A 24,465-nucleotide genomic window follows, 5' to 3' on the forward strand; every position below is an offset into this window, starting at 1 on the left:
GAAATTGCAAAACCTGCTCGCTGGTACTTACGAATTCCATCTTTAGGGGCGTAATCCTTCCCTAACCTTAGTCCCCCATGTTGACACGGGTATGTCGTACAGAAAAACTATCCGCAACGAGAAGACAAAAATGCAGCACATGCAAATCGAAACCTGCACACATCCCTCACAAAAACTACGCAGGAGCATACGCACAGGCAGGGGCCTCATCTTCCAGGCCCGCATCAGGCACACTCGGTTGCTTCACTCTCCAGGCTCGGGAGTCCGCACACCGCGTCTAGCTTCTCCTGCATTGTTCTCGACGCGAGCGCATTGGTTCCGTTGCGCTTGAGGAAGCCGGCGTACCAGCGAGCCGAGAGCCTGGCTTGCCGCGGCCGCCTCCCGTCGGCGAAGTCGACGCGGTACAGCCCGTACCTCGACTGGTACCCCGACAGGAGCTCGAACAGGTCCATGAATGCCCACGCGAAGTAGCCCCTCACGTCGGCTCCGTCCCTGCACAACAAACAAACAGAGAATCACACATCGAATGGTGGAATAATATCTTCTTTTGTCCCAAAGAACCGTACGCAGGCTAGAAATCTGTAACTTCCGATGAATCCCATTGCTTTTGAAAATGAATGATCGATCGGGTAGAGCTTCTGGCATACGCACCTCATCGCGTTTAGTGTGCTCTCCATGTAGCTGCGTAGGTAACCGATCCTGTCGGCGTCATCTAGGCCGTCATAGGCAGACCCCATACCTGAAACAGACCACATGACTACGTACATGAGTAACGATGCACCTTTCTTCTTCAGCTGAGACTTTTGCTTCTGGTTGGGAGTACGCTTGCCATTCTCCTGGACATAGACCGGAATCGCGTAGGTTTCTTTCAGGTACTCCAGTACAAGTTGCAGCCCTTTGGGGTCACTTGGGACATTTGTTGGGGCACTCTGCACTCCGATAAACAAAGATTATCTTTGATGGTTACTGTCAAGCTAATGATCTTAGGTTTTTAAGTGGGTTTTCTCTTTTCTAATCTCTTGATCAAGTTCAGAACATATAACCCAATAGATGTATGGTGAATGACCAAAATAACTTCATTTTTAGCAACTTCTTTGCACATAACATCGATGACATGATTTTTCTTACCGGACTAAGTGGTGGGTCTGTCCTAGAACCTGCATCATACAAAGGAATCACTAGTTAGAACTTTTCTGTTACACTAGTGTAGAATGCAGTGAATAAATAGCATACTTTGTGTAATGTAGTGCACTAAAATAACATCTTTAAAGGGATGACTGAATACTGCACTCACTCAGAGAAATACACAATTTACATGACTGATGAATCTGGAAAGGTTGCTAGCCGGTTTGTCTTAGCAATTTATCATTAGTAGGACGCCGCTCACAGCATCTTGGCTAGCCTATTTTTTGCATGACCTTTTCTACGGTACATTTTACTATCAGAGGAGGAGAGTAATATAAGTCTCAACCAACCATTCATTTTTCAGGGCAATATGGTCTAGATAAAAGAATATCATCAAGCCTATGGTTGCGCACAGTTTCTGAAACGTGCAACTACTTAATTAACCGTTAGATGAAGAATCAATGTCCTAGAAAAAAGAGGCACCAAAAAACGAATCAAATTGCACATCCACACAGCACACGACTATGAGCAGTTAAGCAACAATCCTAGTATCAGCATCCAAAAAAGATACTTACCCCTTGAATCAACCGACATGTCCGTGTTATAGTCCCGAACGCCTGTTTCTAGAGGGCGGTCATTCAGTAGAGAGAATAGTAGTGATTTATTCCAATAAAATCTAGAGAACCCTTGATAACTTCAGACTGAACTTTCGAGAAGGATGGAAGGCGAGAGCCAACATTCTTCTTCATTACTTCTGGGTAGTCCCCAAACACCAATGGGTCCAGTATCCTGCCAATACGGCACTTAAGATCTCAACAATGCACAGATCATGTATATTAAAGCTTCCATTGACAGAATGGATGCACAATATCATACCAGCCAAATATGAAATCTTTACATCTCTGGGTTGCATCTAAATCCACTGTGGAATTTGTCAGCGGGTAACTCCAGTAGGAGTACATACTTATGCCAACAACTCCTTTTTGCATGTTCTACGTCAAAAAAGGTTACTTAGTTCTTGAGCAAAGTTAAAATGGTTTAGAATATCGAAGTTCATGAAGAAAATAAGCATCACCAAAACAGTAAGTACAAGATCATCCACTCACTTGATATTTTTCTCTGTACAGACTGGCAACCGATGCATGCGCCATAAGGGTATTATGAGCTGCTATATATGGTTCCACACTAGAGTCCCCAGTGGTGCACTTTGTTGCTCCAAATGGATCCGAGCAACGGTCAGGAGGGAATATACCAACATCATAAGAGGCCATTATACCAATGTTTGGCTCATTCACTGTCGTCCAAGATGCAACTCTATCTCCAAACTCCCGGAAGCAAACATCTGCATATGCTGTGAAATCTTCGCTGCATTTTGTAGATTTGAGGCTATGAATACAACAAACGATTGTGTTGTAAACATGCCAATGACATATAAAATTGCCACTCCAGTTGAGCTATGTATTACCTCCATCTCGAATTAGTTGTCTTAGATTTGTCTAGACATGTATCTAGACAAATCTAAGACAACTAATTTGGGACGGAGGGAGTATTTGGTGGTGAAATCATATATATGCACTTACATAATTCTGGGGCTTAACCATCCACCATACTCGTCTTCAAGAATCTGAGGGAGATCTAGATGGTGAAGTGTGATGTGGACTTGAATTCCTGGGGATAAATATCACAAAGGAGGGTATAAACTTCTACTCCCTCCGTCCGGAAATACTTGTCGGAGAAATGGATAAGTATTTTACATGCACTTCTTAAGAAGGAACATTATTTACACCAATTCATATGAAATATGCACCTAACAATCTATTACTATAAAATTATTTAAATGCTCAAAGATATAACGAAAATACTTGCCATGATTCACTAGCTCATCAATGAGGTTATTGTAGTACTCCAGCCCTCTGGGATTGACAGCTCCGCGTCCATCTGCACACCAGAAAGTTAAACAATGAGATCAGTTACAAAACTAAAGCAGTTTGTTCTGTTGAAGGTCATGAGAATTTATGTACTTGGAATGAGCCTTGACCAGGAGACGGAGAACCTATAGGCCTCTAGGCCTGTCTCAAACATGAGCTTGATATCCTCCTACAAATTCAGATAAGCCAAATTTCTTGTAGAACTACTAAAGCAGAGAAATGCTCAAGATTTTACAAGGCCCCATACTATGTACCATATATTTGTGGTACCCATCCGCGGCAACATCTCCCGTGCTTTTGTCTGGCATTTTGCCTGCAAGAACAGATCAAACTGTGAAAGTTGAGCTAAACTACAACAAACACTTCTTGGTCAACCGTGTCAAGTGCTGGCCATGGCTATTGCCAATGCCAACTTGCCATGTTCAGTTACTCTATAGATTTAGTTATGCTTCAGCAACGGAAATGGTGTGTTAATTGTTCTACCAAGAGGGGACTCATCTCAAATATCCACTCAACGCATCAGGCAAAACTGACAATGCCTTTTCTTACGCATATGGGATATCCAGAGTCTTGACAGTCATATGGGAAAGCTAGAGGGGGGGGGGGGACAGTCTAACCCCTTCTGTTGATGTTTTTGGATGTACTGTAGGTACGTTCCCAATAAAATATCTAGGAATTCCACTACATTATGATAAGCTGAGAAGGGAAGATATTCAACCCCTTATTGATAAAATTTTGAAGAGGATGGCTGGTTGGAGAGGAAAACTACTTTCCTACTCAGCCAGACTAACTCTGATCAAGGACAAGTTTGACCTTATTGATGTTAAGCATGGAAAATATATCATCCAGTTAGACCTATTGGATAAAAACATGAAATGCTGCCGGTCCCTGATGGTAGTATATGGAGCGGCTCAGGATGAGAATAAGCCCGAGTTTATTGCTGAATTATCTCATATGTGCCATACCACTCGTATCCCGTACTTAGTGGGTGGGGATTTCAATATACTTCGTCACAGCGGTGAGAAGAATAAAAGGACGCCCATGTCTCATTTCTCGGATGTGTTTAATTCTGTCATCCATTTGCTTGGGCTTTGGGAGATCTATATGAATGGAGGGGTATACACGTGGTCGAACAAGCAGGAGAATCCCACTCTGGAGAAGCTGGATAGAGTTTTGATGTCACCAGATTGGGAAGACTTATATCCCCTTGTCTCGGTTAGCAAACTAGTTAAGGACCTATCTGATCACAACCCCCTGTTATTGGATGGGGGGCGGGCTGCAGCTAGAGCACCAGGGAGTACGTGCTTTAGATTTGATAACAACTGGCTTAATAATCCAGCCTTTCTACCTTTGGTTGCTGATATTTGGTCGAAACCTGTGTATACTGATGATCCCATAAATACCCTGAATATTAAACTGAAAAGAGTTAAGAAGTTTTTTAAAGGGTGGGGTTCTAATATATTTGGGAACAACAAAATTAAGAGAAAAATTATCAGACTTGAATTGCAAGAATTGGAAAAGCTTGAGGAAATTGTTGGGCTGTGTGGGGAGGCTTATACCAGAAAGCTGGATATATTGAATGAACTAAATAATATGTATGTGGAGGAAGAACTTTTTTGGCACCAATTCTCTAATGAGAGATGGTTGTTGAAAGGAGACAATAATACTGGTTTTTTCCATAAAGTGGCCAATGGGAGACGTAGGAAACATTCGATGGTCTCACTTAAGTGTGGAGCTACTGTTATAGAAGGGACAAAAAATCTCTTAGCTCATGCTACTGAATACTATAAAGATCTCTTTGGACCAGCCCCTGGTAATCTATGTCATATAGATGAAAACCTTTGGTCACAAGAGGAAAAAATTACTCCGGAAGACAATGATGACTTGACTCGACCTTTTTCTATTGATGAAATTAAAAAGGCCCTTTTTGATATGAAATCTAACCATGCCCCTGGACCGGATAATATACCCGTTGAATTCTATCAACATTGTTGGGATGTAGTAGCCCCGGACTTATTGGCCTTATTTGAGTGGTTTTATGAAGGAAGATTGGATGTGCAAAGGCTGAATTATGGCATTATTATTCTTTTGCCGAAATCTGCTGACCTAGTAAGATCCAGCAATATAGGCCAATATGTTTGCTTCGTTGTCCATACAAGCTTATTACCAAGGTTATGGACATTAGGGCCAGTAAATATGCTTATAAGCTATTCAGCATTCAGCAAAACGCGTTCATTAAAGGGAGGCATATAGTAGATGGCATATTATCTTTACATGAAGTTTTGCATCATGCTCATATTAATAAACAGGTTGGGGTTGTTCTTAAGCTTGACTTCGAGAAAGCTTATGACAAAGTTAATTGGGAGTTTCTGCTGGAATGTCATGAAAAACGTGGGTTTAACCAAAAATGGTGTAGTTGGTGTTGGGGAACGTTGCAGAAAACAAAAATTTTCCTACTCGTTTCACCAAGATCATCTAGGAGTTCATCTAGCAACGAGTGATTAGATGCATCTACATACCTTTGTAGATCGCGAGCGGAAGCGTTCAAAAGAACGGTGATGATGTAGTCGTACTCGACGTGATCCAAATCACCGATGACCAGCGCCGAACGGACGGCACCTCCGCGTTCAACACACGTACGGGACGGGAGACGTCTCCTCCTTCTTGATCCAGCAAGGGGGGAGGAGAGGTTGATGAAGATCCAGCAGCACGACGGCGTGGTGGTGGATGCAGGGCGTCACAGCAGCAGGGCTTCACCGAGACTACGAGGGAGAGACGTAACGGGGGGAGGTGGAGGCGCCAGGGGCTGGTGTGTGAAGTCCCTCCTCTCCCCCACTATATATAGGGGTGCCAAGGGGGGCTGGTGCGCAGCCTAGGAGATCTGATCTCCTAGGTGCGGCGGCCAGGGGAGGGTTTCCCTCCCCCCCAAGGCACCTCGGGGTGCCTTCCACCACTAGGACTCCTCCTAGGGGGAAACCCTAGGCGCATGGGCCTATAGGGGCTGGTGCCCTTGGCCCATCTAGGCCAAGGCGCACCCCCTACAGCCCATGTGGCCCCCCGGGACAGGTGGCCCCACCCGGTGGACCCCCGGGACCCTTCCGGTGGTCCCGATACAATACCGATAACCCCGAAACTTGTCCCGATGCCCGAAATAGCACTTCCTATATATAATTCTTTATCTCCGGACCATTCCGGAACTCCTCGTGACGTCCGGGATCTCATCCGGGACTCCGAACAACATTCGGGTTTCTGCATATACATATCTTCATAACCCTAGCGTCACCGAACCTTAAGTGTGTAGACCCTACGGGTTCGGGAGACAAGCAGACATGACCGAGACGACTCTCCGGTCAATAACCAACAGCGGGATCTGGATACCCATGTTGGCTCCCACATGCTCCACGATGATCTCATCGGATGAACCACGATGTCGAGGATTTAATCAATCCCGTACGCTATTCCCTTTGTCTATCGATATGTTACTTGCCCGAGATTCGATCATCGGTATCCCAATACCTCGTTCAATCTCGTTACCGGCAAGTCACTTTACTCGTACCGTAATGCATGATCCCGTGACCAGACACTTGGTCACTCTGAGCTCATTATGATGATGCATTACCGAGTGGGCCCAGTGATACCTCTCCGTCATACGGAGTGACAAATCCCAGTCTTGATCCATGTCGCCCAACAGACACTTTCGGAGATACCCGTAGTCTACCTTTATAGTCACCCAGTTACGTTGTGACGTTTGGCATACCCAAAGCACTCCTACGGTATCCGGGAGTTACACGATCTCATGGTCTAAGGAAAAGATACTTTGACATTGGAAAACTCTAGCAAACGAACTATACGATCTTGTGCTATGTTTAGGATTGGGTCTTGTCCATCACATCATTCTCCCAATGATGTGATCTCGTTATCAATGACATCCAGTGTCCATAGTCAGGAAACCATGACTATCTGTTGATCAACGAGCTAGCCAACTAGAGGCTTACTAGGGACAGTTAGTGTCTGTTATTCACACATGTATTACGATTTCCGGATAACACAATTATAGCATGAATAAAGACAATTATCATGAACAAGGAAATATAATAATAATGCTTTTATTATTGCCTCTAGGGCATATTTCCAACAGTCTCCCACTTGCACTAGAGTCAATAATCTAGTTACATTGTGATGAATCGAACACCCATGGAATTCTGGTGTTGATCATGTTTTGCTCTAGGGAGAGGTTTAGTCAACGGATCTGCTACATTCAGGTCCGTATGTACTTTACAAATCTCTATGTCTCCATCTTGAACATTTTCACGAATGGAGTTGAAGCGACGCTTGATGTGCCTTGTCTTCTTGTAAAACCTGGGCTCCTTGGCAAGTGCAATAGCTCCAGTGTTGTCACAGAAGAGCTTGATCGGCCCCGACGCATTGGGTATGACTCCTAGGTCGGTGATGAACTCCTTCACCCATATTGCTTCATGTGCTGCCTCCGAGGCTGCCATGTACTCCGCTTCACATGTAGATCCCGCCACGACGCTTTGCTTGCAACTGCACCAGCTTACTGCCCCACCATTCAAAATATACACGTATCCGGTTTGTGACTTAGAGTCATCCAGATCTGTGTCGAAGCTAGCGTCGACGTAACCCTTTACGACGAGCTCTTCGTCACCTCCATAAACGAGAAACATTTCCTTAGTCCTTTTCAGGTACTTCAGGATATTCTTGACCGCTGTCCAGTGTTCCTTGCCGGGATTACTTTGGTACCTTCCTACCAAACTTACGGCAAGGTTAACATCAGGTCTGGTACACAACATGGCATACATAATAGAACCTATGGCTGAGGCATAGGGGATGACGCTCATCTCTTCTATATCTTCTGCCGTGGTCGGACATTGAGCTGAGCTCAATTTCATACCTTGCAACACAGGCAAGAACCCCTTCTTGGATTGATCCATATTGAACTTCTTCAATATCTTATCAAGGTATGTGCTTTGTGAAAGACCTATGAGGCGTCTTGATCTATCTCTATAGATTTTGATGCCTAATATATAAGCAGCTTCTCCAAGGTCCTTCATTGAAAAACTTTTATTCAAGTAGGCCTTGATGCTGTCCAAGAGTTCTATATCATTTCCCATCAAAAGTATGTCATCTACATATAATATGAGAAATGCTACAGAGCTCCCACTCACTTTCTTGTAAACGCAGGCTTCTCCATAAGTCTGTGTAAACCCAAACGCTTTGATCATCTCATCAAAGCGAATGTTCCAACTCCGAGATGCTTGCACCAGCCCATAAATCGAGCGTTGGAGCTTGCACACTTTGTCAGCATTCTTAGGATCGACAAAACCTTCCGGATGTATCATATACAATTCTTCCTTAAGGAAACCATTAAGGAATGCCGTTTTGACGTCCATTTGCCATATTTCGTAATCATAGAATGCGGCAATTGCTAACATGATTCGGACGGACTTCAGCTTCGCTACTGGTGAGAAAGTCTCATCGTAGTCAACCCCTTGAACTTGTCGATAACCCTTAGCGACAAGCCGAGCTTTATAGATGGTCACATTACCATCCGCGTCTGTCTTCCTCTTAAAGATCCATTTATTTTCTATGGCTCGCCGCTCAACGGGCAAGTCAGTCAAAGTCCATACTTTGTTTTCATACATGGATCCTATCTCGGATTTCATGGCTTCCAGCCATTTGTCGGAATCCGGTCCTGCCATCGCTTCTTCATAGTTCGAAGGTTCACCGTTGTCTAACAGCATGATTTCCAAGACAGGGTTGCCGTACCACTCTGGTGCGGAACGTGTCCTTGTGGACCTTCGAATTTCAGTAGGGGCTTGATCAGAAGTATCTTGATCATTTTCATTCACTTCCTCTCTAGTCGGTGCAGGCACCTCAGGAACATTTTCTTGAGTTGCGCCTTTTTCCGGTTCAAGAGGTAATACTTCATCAAGCTCTACTTTCCTCCCACTTACTTCTTTCGAGAGAAACTCTTTCTCCAGAAAGGACCCATTCTTGGCAACAAAGATCTTGCCTTCGGATCTGAGGTAGAAGGTGTACCCAATAGTTTCTTTTGGGTATCCTATGAAGACGCATTTTTCCGACTTGGGTTCGAGCTTTTCAGGTTGAAGTTTCTTGACATAAGCATCGCATCCCCAAACTTTTAGAAATGACAGCTTAGGTTTCTTCCCAAACCATAATTCATACGGTGTCGTCTCAACGGATTTCGACGGAGCCCTATTTAAAGTGAATGCGGCAGTCTCTAAAGCATAGCCCCAAAAAGAAAGCGGTAAATCGGTAAGAGACATCATAGATCGCACCATATCTAACAGAGTGCGATTACGACGTTCGGACACACCATTACGCTGAGGTGTTCCAGGCGGCGTGAGTTGTGAAACTATTCCACATTTTCTTAAGTGTGCACCAAACTCGTGACTCAAGTATTCTCCTCCACGATCTGATCGTAGAAACTTGATTTTCCTGTCACGTTGATTTTCAACCTCACTCTGAAATTCCTTGAACTTTTCAAAGGTTTCAGACTTGTGTTTCATTAAGTAGATATACCCATACCTACTTAAATCATCAGTGAGAGTGAGAACATAACGATAGCCACCGCGAGCCTCAACACTCATCGGACCGCACACATCAGTATGTATGATTTCCAATAAGTCGGTTGCTCGCTCCATTGTTCCTGAGAACGGAGTCTTGGTCATATTACCCATAAGGCATGGTTCGCACGTGTCAAATGATTCATAATCAAGAGACTCTAAAAGTCCATCAGCATGGAGCTTCTTCATACGTTTGACACCTATGTGACCAAGGCGGCAGCGCCACAAGTATGTGGGACTATCATTATCAACCTTACTTCTTTTGGTACTCACATTATGAACATGTGTAGCATCACGTTCGAGATTCATAAAGAATAAACCATTCACCATAGGAGCATGACCATAAAACATATCTCTCATAAAAATGGAACAACCATTATTCTCAGATTTAAAAGAGTAGCCATCTCGAATTAAACGAGATCCCGATACAATGTTCATGCTCAAAGCTGGCACTAAATAACAATTATTAAGGTTTAAAACTAATCCCGAAGGGAGATGCAGAGGTAGCGTGCCGACGGCGATCACATTGACCTTGGAACCATTCCCGACGCGCATCGTCACCTCGTCCTTTGCCAGTTTCCGCTTATTTCGCAGCCCCTGCTTTGAGTTACAAATGTGAGCAACTGCACCGGTATCAAATACCTAGGAGCCACTACGGGCACTAGTAAGGTACACATCAATTACATGTATATCACATATACCTTTTGTTTTGCCGGCCTTCTTATCCGCTAAGTACTTAGGGCAGTTCCGCTTCCAGTGACCGCTTCCCTTGCAATAAAAGCACTCAGTCTCGGGCTTGGGTCCATTCTTTGGCTTCTTCCCGGCAGCTTGCTTGCCGGGCGCGGCAACCTCCTTGCCGTCCTTCTTGAAGTTCTTTTTACCCTTGCCTTTCTTGAACTTAGTGGTTTTATTGACCATCAACACTTGATGTTCCTTCCTGACTTCTACCTCTGCTGATTTCAGCATAGCAAATACTTCAGGAATGGTCTTTTCCATCCCCTGCATATTGAAGTTCATCACAAAGCTCTTGTAGCTTGGTGGAAGCGACTGGAGGATTCTGTCAATGACCGCATCATCCGGGAGATTAACTCCCAGCTAAGTCAAGCGGTTATGCAACCCAGACATAGTGAGTATGTGCTCACTGACAGAACTGTTTTCCTCCATCTTACAGCTGAAGAATTTGTCGGAGACTTCATATCTCTCGACCCGGGCATGAGCTTGGAAAACCATTTTCAGCTCTTCGAACATCTCATATGCTCCATGTCTCTCAAAACGCTTTTGGAGCCCCGGCTCTAGGCTGTAAAGCATGCCGCACTGAACGAGGGAGTAGTCATCGAAACGTGCCTGCCAAGCGTTCATAACATCTTGTTCTGCAGGGAGAACGGGTGCGTCACCAAGCGGTGCTTGTAGGACATAATCTTTCTTGGCAGCTATGAGGATGATCCTCAGGTTCCGGACCCAGTCCGTATAGTTGCTGCCATCGTCTTTCAGCTTAGTTTTCTCTAGGAACGCATTGAAGTTGAGGACTACGTTGGCCATTTGATCTACAAGACATATTGCAAAGATTTTAGACTAAGTTCATGATAATTAAGTTCAACTAATCAAATTATTAGTGAACTCCCACTTAGATTAGACATCCCTCTAGTCATCTAAGTATTACATGATCCAAGTTAAACTAGACCGTGTCCGATCATCACGTGAGACAGACTAGTCAACATCGGTGAACATCTTCATGTTGATCGTATCTTCTATACGACTCATGCTCGACCTTTCGGTCTTCTGTGTTCCGAGGCCATGTCTGTACATGCTAGGCTCGTCAAGTCAACCTAAGTGTTTGCATGTGTAAATCTGTCTTACACCCGTTGTATGTGAACGTCTGAATAAAACACCCGATCATCACGTGGTGTTTTGAAACAGCGAACTGTCGCAACGGTGCACAGTTAGGGGGAACACTTCTTGAATTTATTGTGAGGGATCATCTTATTTACTACCGTCGTTCTAAGTAAACAAGATGCAAAACATGATAAACATCACATGCAATCAAATAATAAACGTGACATGATATGGCCAATATCACATAGCTCCTTTGATCTCCATCTTGGGGCTCCATGATCATCTTGTCACCGGCTTGACACCATGATCTCCATCATCATGATCTCCATCATCGTGTCTCCATGAAGTTGCTCGCCAACTATTACTTCTACTACTATGGCTAACGCGTTTAGCAATAAAGTAAAGTAATTTACATGGCGTTTCTTGATGACACGCAGGTCATATAAAAGAATATAGACAACTCCTATGGCTCCTGCCAGTTGTCATACTCATCGACATGCAAGTCGTGATTCCTATTACAATAACATGAACATCTCATACATCACATATAGATCATTCATCATTCATCACAACTTTGGCCATATCATATCACAAACCACTTGCTGCAAAAACAAGTTAGACGTCCTCTAATTGTTGTTGCAAGTTTTACGTGGCTGAATTAGGGTTCTAGCAAGAACGTTTTCTTACCTACGTTAAAGCCACAACGTGATTTTTCAACTTCTATTTACCCTTCATAAGGACCCTGTTCATCGATTCCGCTCCAACTAAAGTAGGAGAGACAGACACCCGCCAGCCACCTTATGCAACTAGTGCATGTTAGTCGGTGCAACCGGTCTCACGTAAGCGTACGTGTAAGGTTGGTCCGGGCCGCTTCATCCCACAATACCGCTGAAGCAAGAAAGGACTAGTAACGGCAAGAAAGTTGACAAATCTACGCCCACAACAAATTGTGTTCTACTCGCGCAAGAAGAACTACGCACAGACCTAGCTCATGATGCCACTGTTGGGGAACGTTGCAGAAAACAAAAATTTTCCTACTCGTTTCACCAAGATCATCTAGGAGTTCATCTAGCAACGAGTGATTAGATGCATCTACATACCTTTGTAGATCGCGAGCGGAAGCGTTCAAAAGAACGGTGATGATGTAGTCGTACTCGACGTGATCCAAATCACCGATGACCAGCGCCGAACGGACGGCACCTCCGCGTTCAACACACATACGGGACGGGAGACGTCTCCTCCTTCTTGATCCAGCAAGGGGGGAGGAGAGGTTGATGAAGATCCAGCAGCACGACGGCGTGGTGGTGGATGCAGGGCGTCACAGCAGCAGGGCTTCGCCGAGACTACGAGGGAGAGACGTAACGGGGGGAGGTGGAGGCGCCAGGGGCTGGTGTGTGAAGTCCCTCCTCTCCCCCACTATATATAGGGGTGCCAAGGGGGGCTGGTGCGCAGCCTAGGAGATCTGATCTCCTAGGTGCAGCGGCCAGGGGAGGGTTTCCCTCCCCCCCAAGGCACCTCGGGGTGCCTTCCACCACTAGGACTCCTCCTAGGGGGAAACCCTAGGCGCATGGGCCTATAGGGGCTGGTGCCCTTGGCCCATCTAGGCCAAGGCGCACCCCCTACAGCCCATGTGCCCCCCCGGGACAGGTGGCCCCACCCGGTGGACCCCCGGGACCCTTTCGGTGGTCCCGGTACAATACCGATAACCCCGAAACTTGTCCCGATGCCCGAAATAGCACTTCCTATATATAATTCTTTATCTCCGGACCATTCCGGAACTCCTCGTGACGTCCGGGATCTCATCCGGGACTCCGAACAACATTCGGGTTTCTGCATATACATATCTTCATAACCCTAGCGTCACCGAACCTTAAGTGTGTAGACCCTACGGGTTCGGGAGACAAGCAGACATGACCGAGACGACTCTCCGGTCAATAACCAACAGCGGGATCTGGATACCCATGTTGGCTACCACATGCTCCACGATGATCTCATCGGATGAACCACGATGCCGAGGATTTAATCAATCCCGTACGCTATTCCCTTTGTCTATCGATATGTTACTTGCCCGAGATTCGATCGTCGGTATCCCAATACCTCGTTCAATCTCGTTACCGGCAAGTCACTTTACTCGTACCGTAATGCATGATCCCGTGACCAGACACTTGGTCACTCTGAGCTCATTATGATGATGCATTACCGAGTGGGCCCAGTGATACCTCTCCGTCATACGGAGTGACAAATCCCAGTCTTGATCCATGTCACCCAACAGACACTTCCGGAGATACCCGTAGTCTACCTTTATAGTCACCCAGTTACGTTGTGACGTTTGGCATACCCAAAGCACTCCTACGGTATCCGGGAGTTACACAATCTCATGGTCTAAGGAAAAGATACTTTGACATTGGAAAACTCTAGCAAACGAACTATACGATCTTGTGCTATGTTTAGGATTGGGTCTTGTCCATCACATCATTCTCCCAATGATGTGATCTCGTTATCAATGACATCCAGTGTCCATAGTCAGGAAACCATGACTATCTGTTGATCAACGAGCTAGCCAACTAGAGGCTTACTAGGGACATGTTGGTGTCTGTTATTCACACATGTATTACGATTTCCGGATAACACAATTATAGCATGAATAAAGACAATTATCATGAACAAGGAAATATAATAATAATGCTTTTATTATTGCCTCTAGGGCATATTTCCAACAGTTGGGTAGCTCAAATTCTTAAGAATGGGACGGTTAGTGTTAAAATCAATGATGAGTTGGGTCCTTATATTCAAAGTGCGAAAGGGGTCAGGCAGGGAGACCCACATTCTCCTTTCCTCTTTAATATTGCAGCAGAGTGCTTAACTAAGATGATGACCTCTGCCCAAAAATATGGTCTCATCAAAGGGTTGGCCTCTGATCTGATTGAGAATGGTGTGGGTATCTTACAATATGCGGATGATACAGTTATCTGTTTCGAGCATGACTTTGACAAGACTGTCAATGTTAAACTCCTATTATACTTATTTGAGCTAATGTCGGGGCTGAAAATTAACTTTGACAAGAGTGAGATTGTTGTTATAGGTGGGGATAATGAGACTGATGCAACATACGCTGATATGTTTGGGTGTCAGGTGGGGAAATTACCTATGAGATACCTGGGTACTCCTGTCACTTATTCCACTGTGAGAAATATAGAGTTGGACTTTTTGGAAGCTAAGATGATTAAAAAACTTGATGCTTGGATTGCATATTCAGCATCATCTGGGGCTAGATTGACTCTGTTAAATTCCAGTCTGGATGGAATCCCATCATATCTTATGTCGATGTTTTTGTTCAACAAAACTTTTATTGACAAAATGGACAAACACCGTAGAAGATTTTTTTTGGAGGAGAAAAAATAAAAAACGTGCTTATCATATGGTGAAATGGGCTAGGGTTTGCCGATCCAAAAATATTGGGGGATTGGGACTCAAGGATCTCCATAAACAAAATATTAGCCTCTTAACAAAATGGTGGTGGAAACTTGAGACTTGTGATGGGCTGTGGCAACGTATTATTCGTGCCAAATACTTTAAAAATAGGACTGTAGCTAACATTCGTGCCGCTTTTCTGATTCTCCTTTCTGGAAGGCAATAATGAAAGTAAAAGAGACGTATATGGCTGGAAGGGTCGTCCAGATCAATAGTGGTAATCTGGCTAGGGTGTGGCACGACCCATGGCTGAATGAAGAACCTTTGCGAGATAAGATGCCTGTCTTATTTAGTATATGTCAAGATCAGGATGAGACTATTGCTGAGTTTGTGGCAAAAGACTATAAACTGGGGTTCAGACGGAGACTGTTTGGAGAGGTTAAGGACCAGTGGGACTGGGTGGTCTCTGAGGCTAAAAAATATACCCTAAACACCTCCCCTGATGTAGTTTCATGGAGCCTTAATAAGAAGAAGAGGTTCTCCACCAAATCAGTTTATGAGTGGCTGGAGAGGGATTTGGCTGGTCCGAATAACAAATGGATTTGGAAATCTAGTATTCCTTTAAAAATTAAAATTTTCTTGTGGCAGTTGTTTCAAAATACTGTGCTTACACGGGATAACTTGCGTAAAAGGGGCTGGCCTGGAAATCCTGCTTGTTCCTTCTGCAATAACATGGAAGATGCTAATCATCTGTTTTTTACATGTTCACTTGCTCGAACAGTATGGGGGGTCTTGGGTGTAACAATTGGGGCTTCCTGTTGCCCTCGATCACTGGCAAAGTTGGGCATGGCTTTATAAATTCTTTCCAGGTGAAAAGAAATTCTATATGATGATTATTGTTGCGATTTGCTGGGGGATTTGGTGCCTCCGAAACAAAGTTACTTTTGATAAGTACAATGCTCGTACTCCGCTGGAGGCTGTTTTCAGTGCTTGTTCTTTTATGTTGTACTGGACAGGACTGCTGAAAGAAGGAGACGGGACGAGGCTCCAGGCTGGAGTGAAAAGACTGGCGTTTGCGGCAGCGGCTCTGGCAGACAGGTCGTACACTCAGGGGAGGATGCTGCTGAGGGATGGAGATGAAGTTCAGATTGGCTAGCTTGGTCATCTCGCCAGTTTCGTCGATTCCACTGGGGTTTGATGCCCGTTCTGATGTTTGTCAGAAGTTGATTCGCAGTTGCCTTATGCTCCCTGGGTGGCTGCGAAGTTTCTTTCATATACTTTGCTGTCTAGGTTGTAGTTGCTTGTTATGTGTCGTCAGGTTTTCTCCCCATGGTGGTTGATCCGTTCTAGGGTCTTCCTGTTGTGGGTTTCCTGGCGGTGCTCCAGCTCGCTCTACCCCTTTTAGTCCTATTTGGGTTCTGGTGGTCGTTTTATTTTGGATGTGGTGCCTAGAGACATGTTGAAACCGAACCTATGTATTTCCGTTGATTGCAAAATTAATGGAAAGGGGTGTGAGCCCGGTTGGAAAAAAAACTCTGATCAAGGCCTGTTTGGCTAGTATTCCTGTTTATCTACTGTCCTTCTTTAAATTTCCCAAATGGGCTCTAGATTTAATTAATAACCAGCTTGCTCATTGCTTATGGAGTGATTTTGAAGGAAATAGAAAACTCCATTTGGCCAATTGGCACTTGGTCTGCATGAAAAAAGAGCATGGTGGACTTGGGGTCCCCAATATTAAGGACCTCAATCTATGTCTATTAGGTAGCTGGGTCAAAAGGTATGCCCAAGATGAGGGCAAGATCTGGAAAAAGATCATAGATAATAAATATGTTAGAGACTCACCTAACATCTTTGCATGTAGACCACAGGCTTCCTCAAAATTTTGCCAGGGGGTTATGTGGGCTGCTAAGGCTCTCAAATTTGGCTATAGATGGGTGGTGGGAAATGGGAGGAAAACCAGATTCTAGGAGGATATCTGGTTTGGCACCTCCCCCCTCTCTGTCCAGTTCTGGCCACTCTATGCTATCTGTCATCAACAATGTGTGACAGTTTCAGAAGTTTGGGATGGGGAGATGATCAAACTTACATTTAGGAGGGTTTTTACCTCTTCTATGATGGAAGAGTGGTACCATCTTGAGCAAATTATTAAAGAAACTACCCTCACTGGGGAGGATGATGCTATGATCTGGCAGTATTAATCCAAAGGGGTTTACTCTTCCAGATCACTTTATGCCATCATTAACTTCAGAGGGGTGAAACTTGTCTTCATTCCTTCAGTTTGGTCTATTGTAGTGCCACCCAGAGTTCAGGTCTTTCTCTAGCTGCTAGCTCATAACAAGCTGATGACTAGAGATAATTTGCTTAAAAGAGGGATTGACAAAACCCGAGGATGCCTATTCTGCTCTGAACAAGAAACAATAGATCACCTGTTTTTTGGTTGTGTAGTGGCAAAAAGCATATGGGGGGAGGTCTCCTCTTTTTTCTCTATTGATTTAGGGTCTAGTTATCTTTCTATTGCCAAATTTTGGCCTGCAAACAAAAAACACGAAGTTCTAAATGCCTTTTGCGCCTGTGTACTATGGTGCCTTTGGAAAATTAGAAACAAACATGTTTTTGATAATGCTATTTGGTCTGATATTAAACAGCTCTGGCGGCTGATCTGGAGAACACTCAAGAGATGGATAATTCTGTACTCACAAGATTCGCAGGAGAAAATGCAGAGAATCCTATGGTGGATATCCTGCATCCTCAAAGCTCCCCTGCAACTGGATATGGGATGAAAATGGGATTGGGAGACACTGGAGGTGTCTTGCCAACACATTTCCTCCCCAAACTGGCCTTGGGAATTCGCAAGTGCGGTTTCAAGAGCGCAGACAACTCAAAAGCAAAAAAGTCTCCAGAGAAGGCGTCAACTCAGACAAACTCAAGCCCTGCCTCGCCACTGGACTGGCCGGGCTCTCCAGCACAACCTTTCAAGAAGATGAGGGGGGGGGGGGGATCCTGGAGCAGATCAAGGAGGTCCGCCTGATGCTTGCGGCGGAAGACAAGAAGATGCTGGGTGATGAGGAGAACTCGGTTCCTGCTGGGACACTTGAAGGCCGCGTTGCTTAGTTCCTTTTCTTTTCTTCGCTTACCATTGGAGAGATCATAAAAAAACATGTACTTGGCTGTATGCCCTTTTCTCTTTCCTTGGCTGTAGGCCTTTTCTGTTTCTTTGCTCTCCCTGAACATGCATTGCAGCATGCCAAAGGGAATAAGACACCTGTGACTTCTGTTTGGGCTTCATTTTTTAAATGGAACCGGGGGGGGGGGGGGGGCGAAAACTCCCCTGATGATCGCTAGAGGCAGATTTCACAAACATGTACAGTAGTAGCAAGCAACCTGCGTGAGTGAAAGTGTCCCAACTGCTTGGGCTCCTGCCATCCTCAGCAACAGCACCCTCATACTATTACATGCAGAAAAAAAACATCAAGATTCATCAAGTAAACACTCTAGAACTTTCAGCTCAAACGAGATAGACTACTTACTTGATATGCCGAGGTGCCAGCTCCAAAGACGAATCCCAGTGGGAAATCACTTCTTGTGAAGCCAGGATCAGCCGCAGTTGCATCCTGAACCCAGAGGGACAGCAGGAGGTAGAAGAAGGCAGCAGCACCCATCTCTGATCTGTGTTTTTCTGTGCATAATGGGTTCGTTCGCTTCGAGAGAAGATTTATATCAGGATTAGTCTCACTCTCAACCGCAACCTTACCTCGTGAAAGAAGCCAGATTAAACAACTTTCATCTAGTAACGTCAGTCTTCTGTGGGGACATGTGCAGCTAGTTAAACGTGTGCTACTGCCTGGTGCGTGCTTGCACATGATTTTTTGCCGCTCATGATCACGAGCCCCATTAATTTTTTTGCATGGATAAACACAGATCAGTATGAGTAGCTGTCACAGATTAAGAAAAGACACGCAGTTAAAAAAATATTCAACAAAGAGTGAATTTTATTGACCCGAAATGACCCATAAAATGGATATAAACATAACAAGCACTCATCCAACCTCTGCATAGTTACGACGCATACAAGTTTAGGCTACAAGGTCGGGGTCGGGCGGGACGGCGTGCAGTGCGTCCCTATGTTTACTGAGAACAGGCCACCATAGAACAAATTTGGGCTAGTGGAGTAAGATTTTACAGAGAAAAAAAATAGATTTGGAGAACTAAAATTTTGGGGATCTAAGAGCTAGTGTTTAATCCCTTTAACCAACAAAACTTCCTTCATAGTAGTAGGTTTGAGGATCTGCTAGAGATGCTCAGCAGTATGTGATGCCTGAATGTGCATTCTCACCGGGTTCCTCCAAGGACCAACAGGCCACCACTCAAACCATTGCTCTGAATGATGCACATCCATGAACTCCATCCCCGCGACTGACAAAGACCGGGCCACAGGTTTCTTCACATCTAATCTTTGCACGGACCCTCACATAGCCACATAGCTTTCATCTTCTGACTCTGCTTCTGTAACTCAATGCTTGTCTGAAAGCTATGTACAATATATATGTAAGCGTAACCATGATGTTTTTTATATCTGAACTCATGGTTTTCTGTAACAAGGGTCAATGTAATGTAACAGCAAAGAAATGCATCACGTACAATTCGAGCGTTTCGTTTCTTCAACTTGCTCTGAAAGTGATGGCTTTCTAAAGAAAATAATAATCAAGAAAATACAGTAGTGGTTACAGGAGTATTGGTTTCTAGTAATGTAATCCGAGAATCGCGCTTTCTGAATCGAAACCTGACGCGCGCGGTTGCACTGGACTCGGGAGTCAGGACAACAAGTTCAGCGCCTGGTTCATCTGCGTCGTTCTCGGCGCGAGCGCAGAGGTTCCGTTGTGCTTGAGGAAGCCGGAGTACCAGCGAGCCGAGAGCCTGGCCTGCCGCGGCCGCCTCCCGTTGGCAAAGTCGACGCGGTACAGCCCATACCTCAACTGGTACCCGGACAGGAGTTCGAACAGGTCCATGAATGCCCACGCGAAGTACCCTCTCACGTCCGCCCCGTTCCTGCACGACAAACAGAGCATCACGCAATGCATGCTGAAAGAACGGGTATAGTATGTTTGATCTGATCTTGACGCACGCACCTCATTGCGTTTAGTGTGCTTTCCATGTAGCTGCTCAGGTAACCGACCCTGTCCGTGTCATCTAGGCTGTCGTCGGCAGAACCCATACCTGAAACAAATCAGGTAACCACATGAGTAACGATGGACCTTTGTTCATCAACAGAAACACATGCTGGGAATTCTGCTTGCCATTCTCCTGGACATAGACCGGAAGGTTTCCGTAGGTTTCTTTCAGGTACTCCAGTTGAAGCTGCAGCCCTTTGGGATCACTTGGAACATTTACTGGGAAGCCCTGCACTCCAATAAAGATAATCTTTGACAGAAGCTTTTGACATCAGTTTTTAAGTGGGTGTTTCTTTTCTAATCTCTTCAAGATTTACCCAAATGGATGTACATGGAATGACCAAAATAATTGCATTTTAGCTGAAAATTAGCAACTTCTTTGCGAAACACATTGATGATCTTTATTGGAGTCTATAATATTTTTGCAAAACCCTTTGAAGATATAATAATTTTTTGTACCTGACTAGATGGTGGATCTATCCTAGAACCTGCATCATACAAAGGGTTCACAAGTTAGAACAATACATTCAGCTCTTTTCTGTTACATTAGCGTAGACCATGCTTTGAGATTTAAACGTGTTTAGAGGGATGACTCAAGACTGAACTCAGAGAAATGCCCAATTTACGTGACTGGTAAATCTCGAAAGGTTGATTGGCAGCTTGTTCTAGCAATTTAGCATTAGCAGGGCATCGTTTCACAACAGCTTGGCTAGCCTATCTTTTGCATATCAAGAGTAACACCCCCCCTCCTTTTTTTTGGTAATCATGATTCAGGAATCTCCTTGTTTGCTTGTGTGATCGTTGCTAGAAAAATGAATATCATGCCTACTATTGCACACAATTTCTAGTGCAACCACATAATTAACCGTTACATGAAGAATGAATGTCTAGGAAAAAAAGACTCAAAAAACCAGTGAAATTGCACATCCACATAGTACATAACTATGAGCAGTTAAGCAACAATTCTAGTATCACTATCCAAAAAAGATACTTACCCCTTAAACTAACTGATATGTCTGCTTTGTAGTCTTGAACGCCTGTTTCCAGAGGGCGATCATTCACGTACAGAGAGTAGTAGTGATTTATTCCAATAAAATCTAAAGAACCCTTGATAAGTTCAGACTGAACTTCCGTGAAGGGTGGAAGGCGAGAGCCAACATTCTTCTTCATTACTTGCGGGTAGTCCCCAAACACCAACGGATCTAGTATCCTGCCAGTACCACACTTAACTTAAGATCTCAACAATGCATGTATTATGCAGGTTAAACGCTTCCAGTGACAAAATGGAGGTGCAATATCATACCAGCCGAAGTAGAAATCTATACATCTCCTAGTTGCTTCTAAATCCACAGTGGAATTTGTCAATGGATAACTCCAGAAAGAGTAAATACTTATGCCAACAGCTCCTTTTTGCATGGCCTACATCCAAAAAGTTTCATTAGTTTTTTATAAGCCTATAGTTGGTTAAGATATTGGACATAGGCACCGTGACAGGGAATTAACAAAGAATGTAATACTGCCACAGATCCATATTAACTGACGCTGATTTAGTACAACTTTGTACTGAATCAGCGAAAATTAATATGGATCGGAGGGAATGCTATTTTTAGATAACAAAGAATAAGAGTCTATGTACATGATGTCCCTGTTTTAAAGGAACAGGCCCAGGAAGCTAAACAAAATAAATCGACAACTCCCCCAAGAAATACTATCCTCGTTGTGTAGCCAATGCTGAAACATGTATCAATAAAAAGATGAGTTACGATGTGGTTAATGTGTAAATGTGTAATGACTTAAAATGGTGCCTCCACCCTTGAGGAAAGCTAATAAAAGTCTAGACTGTCACAGTTCATGAACCTAAGCATCACCAAAACTATTTTAAGTAAAAGATCATCCACTCACTTGATATTTTTTTCTGTACAGACTGACAACCGATGCATGCGCCAAAAGGGTATTATGAACTGCCATGTATGGTTCCACACTAGAGTCCCCAGAGGTGCACTTTGTTACTCCAAATGGATCCGAGCAACGACCAGGAGGGAATATAGCAACATCATAAGAGGCCAATGCACCAATGTTTGGCTCATTCATTGTCGTCCATGATGCAACCCTATCTCCAAACTCCTTGAAGCAAACATCTGCATATGCTGTGAAATCTTCACTGCATTTTGTGGATTTGAGAATATGAAAGGACAAAACATAATGTCGTAAGAATTATGCCGATGATATATAAAATTGCCACTACAGTAGAATTTATTTATTTGGTAGTGAAATTATATATGAACTCACACAATTCTGGGGCTTAATCATCCACCATACTCATCTTCAAGAATCTGAGGGAGATCTATATGGTGAAGTGTGATGTGGACTTGAATTCCTGGGATAAATATCACAGAGACCAGAGGGTTCAAAGTTTTATTTTGCATGCATTTCTTGAGAAGGAACATTGATTATATGAAGTATGAACCTAAGAATTGATTGCAGTTAAACATTTAAATGTTCAGAGATCTAATAAAAGTAATTACCACGATTCACTAGCTCATCAATGAGGTTATTGTAGTACTGTAGCCCTTTGGGATTGACAGCTCCGCGTCCATCTACAAACCCGAAATTTCCAGAAACAATGAGATAAATTAGAAACTAAAGCAATTTGTTCTGATGAAGGTCATGATAATTTCTGTACTTGGAATGAGCCTTGACCAGGAGATGGAGAACCTATAGGCCTCTAGGCCTGTCTCAGACATGAGCTTGACATCCTCCTGCAAAATCAGATAAGCCAAATTTCTTTCATAATTAGTAAAGCAGAGAAACGCTCAAGATTATGCAAGGCCCCATACTATTTACCATGTATTTGTGGTACCCATCTGCAGCAACATCTCCCGTGCTTTTGTCTGACATTTTGCCTGCAAAATAAAAAATCTAGGTGTCAAAATTGATCTAACTGTGATTGGTCAACCACATCAGCTTCTTGTCTTGGCTATTGCCAATAATTACTCTAAATTTAGCTATGCTTCAGCAACATAAATGATGTGTAAATTGTTCCACTGAGATGGAAGTCGTCTTAAATATCTCCACTCGACGCATCAGGTAACCTGATCACAAGTTGCTCGAGGTGCTATTTCTTAAGCATATGGGAAATAGCCAGAGTCTGACCGACATGTGGGACAACGAGATACAAATTTCACAAACATGTACAGTAGCAACCAACCTGCGTGAGTGAAAGTGTCCCAACAGCTTGGGCTCCTGCCATCCTCAGCAACAGCACCCTCATACTATACAATGCAAAAGAAGAATCCAAATTCATTGAGTAAACATGGTTGAACTTTCAGCTCAAACAAGAAAAAGATTACTTACTTGATATGCCGAGGTTCCAGATCCAAAGACGAACTCCCGTGGGAAATCACTTCTTGTGAAGCCAAGGTCAGCGGCCGTTGCATCCTGAACCCAGAGGGACAGCAGCAGGAGGTAGAAGAAGGCAGTGACAGCACCCATCTATCCTTGTGCCTTTCTGTGCATAGTTGACTCCCTCCTCTCCGAGGAGATTTATATTAGACAGAGAGATAATCTCAACAGCAACCTCAACGACCTTACCTCGTCGAAATCAACCATATTAAGCACCATTTCTCTGCCTTCAGACCTGGTGGGGGTATGTGCAGCTGCAATGCCTGCTTGTCGGACTGCACATGGCATTTCTTTTCAAGAAAAAATATACCTGGGTCTTGAGTGTTGAGATATAGCATTGCATAATTTTTTGCCGGCTTGCTGAATTGGTTGGGTTCAACTGCCCCTTGAGCACTCCACCAGCCCCGTTTAAAAAATTGGACAAATGCGATTAAGAAAAGCACAGATCAGTATGAGCAGCTAGCACAGATTAAGAAAAGACGCACCGCGTTCATTAGAAGATAAAGTCCTCCGAATTGATAAGGACCGGCTGCGTTGCGTGCATCAAAAACTAAGGGCGGGAATGGGATGGATAGTGAGCATCAGCACCTGCCCCTCTTCTCCAGGTTCTCGCGCGCTGATGGAACTGCGGAAACGACCAGTTGACTATGACCGGGCAGCGGCAGTCGCTTCCGCTGACACGCCGTCAGCTTGCTGGACGGCGGAGAGCTCGGCGGCGCCGCGGAGATGGAGGAGCCAAGGGTTTCACGAAGGAATCGATGTGCCAAAGTGGAGGGGCGCTGCTAACGAGCGCTACCGGTAGTGCGCTGTTTTTTTAATCGTTTTTTTTCTCTTTTCGTTAATTTCCGGTCTGTTTAATTTATAAATTTGAAATAAAAGTACGGAAATATTTAAAAATATTGTGAATTCTAAAAAATGTTCACGCGTATTCAAAAAATGTTCACGCGTATTCAAAAAATGTTCATCGATTCAAAAACAATGATCAAAAGT

General features: G+C 44.1%; 2 pseudogenes; both read right to left on the bottom strand.

Annotated features, from left to right (window-relative positions):
• Nucleotides 1–224: 224 nt before the first annotated feature.
• LOC123057006 (beta-glucosidase 2-like) lies at nt 225–18,564 on the bottom strand (annotated as a pseudogene).
• Nucleotides 18,565–19,449: 885 nt separating this feature from the next.
• On the bottom strand, nt 19,450–24,243 carry LOC123062388 (beta-glucosidase 2-like; annotated as a pseudogene).
• Between the last annotated feature and the right edge of the window lie 222 nt (nt 24,244–24,465).

This window comes from Triticum aestivum, chromosome 3A (genome assembly GCF_018294505.1).
Source record: "Triticum aestivum cultivar Chinese Spring chromosome 3A, IWGSC CS RefSeq v2.1, whole genome shotgun sequence".
Classification (NCBI taxonomy): domain Eukaryota; kingdom Viridiplantae; phylum Streptophyta; class Magnoliopsida; order Poales; family Poaceae; genus Triticum; species Triticum aestivum.